At 52.9% G+C, this 4,169-nt stretch overlaps 1 long non-coding RNA gene across 1 annotated transcript; it reads left to right on the top strand.

Annotated features, from left to right (window-relative positions):
- Positions 1 to 57: 57 nt before the first annotated feature.
- On the top strand, positions 58 to 2,543 carry LOC120859807. Its single transcript, XR_005720157.1, has 3 exons — positions 58 to 946; positions 1,050 to 1,185; positions 1,455 to 2,543. It is a non-coding gene; the product is annotated as an uncharacterized LOC120859807 (long non-coding RNA).
- The last annotated feature ends 1,626 nt before the right edge of the window (positions 2,544 to 4,169 follow it).

A 4,169-nucleotide genomic window follows, 5' to 3' on the forward strand; every position in this document is an offset into this window, starting at 1 on the left:
ACCCCACTTAACCGGGCTGTGGTTGGATGGCCCTCTACCCATCTCCCTTTCTCACCAGCTGCACCCATGACTCAGGGACTCTGCAGAGCTTCACTGCTCAAATCACTTCCCCCTTTCCATGCCCTTGGCCCCAGAGCCAGCTGCAGTCTTGTCCTGGACGCTGGGCCACTGATCAGCTTCCTCCCTCAGCCTCCCCGCCTCCTGTCTCATGTGCGGTTCAGGCCCCACTTGGCCCCAGCAGGGTCCTGTGAGTGTCGGCGCCGCCGCTGAAGCTTCCCCTCCTCACAGGCTCCTACTGCTTGCCCTCACCTTGGAGCAGAGCCCAGCGCTCTCAGCCCTGCTGTCAGGGCTGCAGCACATCTGCCCCTCCCTTCTCTCGCCCACTCTTATCGTGTCTCTGTTGCTCTGGGTCCTCTCTGCCGCGATGCAGACCACGTGCCTTTCTCCCCATCTTCCGGGCTGTCTCTCTCTTGGCACATCTTCCCGTCAGCTTCCCACCCACTTCTCTCCCTTCCATCCTCAGATCAGTTCCCATTTCTTCTGGGAGCCTGAAAAGACCACCAGGACTGTTGCCTCATTGGCCTCAGTGAGCTCATCCTTGGTCCTCGTCACCCGGCTGTCTTTCTGCATCCGGAAGTGGGCGGAGCGAGGGTGAGACAGCCCTTGGCTCCACCCACTCATCTGTGCATCTCTCACCCAGATCTGAATGGCACGTCACTGCCCATCCTGGAGGGCCAGTTCCTGCGCCTGGTCTGTGTGGCCGACAGCAACCCCCCAGCCACGCTGAGCTGGCTCTGGGAGGGAAAACCCCTGAGTCCCTCCCAGCGCTCAGCCCCCGGGGTCCTGGAGATACCCCGTGTCGAGGTCGGAGATGGAGGAGAAGTCACCTGCCGAGCTCAGCACCCACTGGGCTCCCAGCAAGTTTCCTTCAGCCTCTCTGTGCAGAGTGAGTTGCAGGACAGGTGCTGAGGGCGGGCAGCCTGGGCAGGTGTGTGCCTTTGGGAGGGCTGGGTCTGGGGACTGAGCTTCACCCCCTCTCCCTTCCCCAGAAGGCCCCCCTCCCTGCAGCTGTGAGACTGAGGAGCAGCAGGGCTCCTGGCCCCTGGTCCTCACCCTGATCAGAGGGGCCCTCATGGGGGCTGGCTTCCTCCTCACCTATGGCCTCACCTGGACCTACTACAGCAGGTGAGCACACCTGTCCCCCTTCAGGGAAGTCCAGGGAATGGCTCTGGAGTTGCCGGTGGGGCTGGGCGGTCCTGTCCTGCCTGCAGCTAAACTGTGTGACTCTCCAGGGACTTCCGTGTTGGTCCTGTAGCTAAGATTCCAGGTTTCCCCTGCAGGGGGCAGGGGTTGGATCCCGGGCTGGGGACTAAGATCCCACCTGCCTTGAGGCAGAGCCCAGAATGAATGAAATGGGTCTGCCTCTCTGACCTGAGACCGTGTTGGCTCTGCAGGTGTGGCGGCCAGTAGGGAGCTGGGCTGAGGGGTGTTGCTGAGCCTCGCTCCCTGTCATGACGAGATTCACCTGAGGATGCAGAGCCCAGAGGACACATGTGGGGACATCACTGGGTGCTTCTCCCTGGAAACCCTCCAGTCAAACCCTGTGTTATTTGCATCCATGAGCTTTTATTTGTGGTGATGATTGTGTGACAACAGGAAGAGTCAGTTCCACTGAAAGGAGACTTTCTGACTTACCTCACTTAGTATGAGATTATCCATGTTTTTATATCAATAACTCATTGTTGGTTTTGCCATGGATTTTGTCTTGACAGTGGTATTTTATGTATGACTATTCCTCCAGTTATGTATGACCCCTAAAATACGATGACATTGCATTTGTTTCCATGTTTTGGCTCTTTCAACATATCATTGATATGAATGTTGTGATGAAAATAGGAAGGCTAGCAAGTTTTCCTGGTGGGTATGGAACTGCTTCGTCATAAGTTTGGCATCTATTTAGTTCTAGAAGGTACCTTCAAAGGGTTCTCTTGAGTGCTCAAGTGAATTTCCATCCCCCCATCATATTTGAGGGTTCTGAGCTGCTTGTATCCTCAGCATCACTTGTATTAGCAGTAGGTTTGGTGTTCAGTCCTGCCTTCCACTGTGGCAGTGTCTCCTTACCTTTTTATTTCCTTTATAGCAATGTGATATTGAGCTATTTGAATATCTTCTTTTGTGAAATTCCTGTTTGAGTTTTTGCCCATTTAAAAATAAAAACTGGGCAATCTTTTTCTTATTGAGTTCTTTGTTCTGGGTATGATTTTTAAAATTAAAGTATAATTGATATATAATGTTGTGTTAGTGTCACAGTATAGCAAAGGGATGCAGCTATATATGTATATTTCTCTCAGATTCACTTCCACTATAAATTATTACAAGATACTGAGTAGAGTTCCCTGTGCTATACAGTCAGTCTTTGTTGGTTATCTATTTTATACACAGTTGTGTGTATATGTCAATCCCAATCTCCCAATTTATCCCTCCTTCTTTTAAAAGTGTTTATTTTTTAAGAAACAAAGATGTAAACATATATCGAAATAAATATAAAACCAATATTCGTTTGCTCTCACAACCTGTTCCTGGGAGTGTCTCAAATGTATATGTTTATTGTCATATTTAGGAAATCTTCATGAGATTTCTCCCTTAAAGAATAGTAACATTACAGGTTGTTTCCACACGTGGCTCAAGCCCTTCCTGTGGCTTTGAAAACAAGGCTGTGAAGATTGTTGTTGTTGTTCAGTCTCTCAGTTGTGTCTGAATCTTGGTGAGACCTCATGGACTGCAGCAGGAGGGCTTCCCTGTCCTTCTCTATCTCCTGGAGCCTGCTCAAACTCACGTCCATTGAGTCAGTGACGCCATTCAACCATCTCATCCTCTGTCGTCCCCTTCTCCTCCAGCCTTCTATCTTTCCCAGCATCAGGGTCTTTTTCAGCATCTGGATCTTTTCCAATGAGTCGGCTCTTCACATCAGGTGGCCAAAGTATTGGAGCTTCAGCTTCAGCATCAGTCCTTCCAATGACTATTCAGGCTTGATTTCCTTTACTATTGCCTTGTTTGATCTCCTTGCAGTCCAAGGGACTCTCAACAGTCTTCTCCAACAGCACAGTTTGAAAGCATCAATTCTGCACTCAGCCTTCTTCATGGTGAAGAAAGAGTGATGGGTCCTGAATTGTGTTTCAGGTAAGGTCTAGCCTAGGGTCCCCAATTATGGGGCAAGGGTCTCCCTTTACCCACTCCGTTTTTCATGGTCTTTTGCCCTAGGGCTGGTCCTACAGACCCTGAGATCCAGGAAGACCCACAGCCCCGTTTGCCATGTTATGAAAACCCTTCTGGGCAAAGGAGCTTTTCACCTTCAGCTTTTTTGCCTGGCTTCCGCCCTCCACCGCATTTGGGTCAGGAAGCTTGTTTTCTGCCCCTAGGGTAACATATTTGAGAAATTTTTAAATATCTTTTCTGGAAAGTCCAATTTTTCTTCTGTAGGGCGGGTAGCTCCGAATGGATCCGACCTCGTTTCTCTTTTCTGGTTGCGGCGCTGCAAGCTGGGCGACCCCCGGTGGACGCGAACATCATTGGGAAGGCGATCGTGTCAGAGCCCTGGGAAACCTCTGGGACTCTGGGGGCCCCATGATCACCCCCTGCGGTATAGGGGGGATGGGGAGGCGGTGGGGGTGGCGTGTCGTTCCAGCCCCCACCCCAACCCCCCAGCCTTTAGCTTCTGAGTTTCCCTTCTGTTCTGGCAGCAACTGACTTCCTGTTGGGGCTTCCTGGTTCCCACCCCGCCTTCGGGGCACTACCTTCCTCGACAGAGAGACTTGGACCCCGCGGGGCGCGGACATGGTGCCCCTGATGCTCCTGCTGGCCCTGCTGTTGGCGGGTGAGCGGCGTGGGAAGGCGGGGGGGAGGGGGGGGGGTCACCGGTGGGGGAGGGGCGGCTCAGGTGGGGAGGGGCCTGCAGCTGCAGCTCAGCCTCCGTGTCCGCAGAATCCCTGCAGGAGAATCCAGGGTACAGGCTCCGAGTGCAGGAATCCCTGGCCGTGCAGGCGGGCCTGGGCGTCCGCGTGCCCTGCTCCTTCTCCTACCCCTGGAGCTCCTGGTATTCCTCTATGGAACCCTTCATCTATTGGTTCCGGGAAGGGGACGGCCCACACAGTGATCCTGTGGCCACCAAC

The sequence above is a fragment of the Oryx dammah genome, unplaced genomic scaffold (assembly GCF_014754425.2).
Source record: "Oryx dammah isolate SB20612 unplaced genomic scaffold, SCBI_Odam_1.1 HiC_scaffold_3293, whole genome shotgun sequence".
NCBI classification, from domain to species: Eukaryota; Metazoa; Chordata; class Mammalia; order Artiodactyla; family Bovidae; genus Oryx; species Oryx dammah.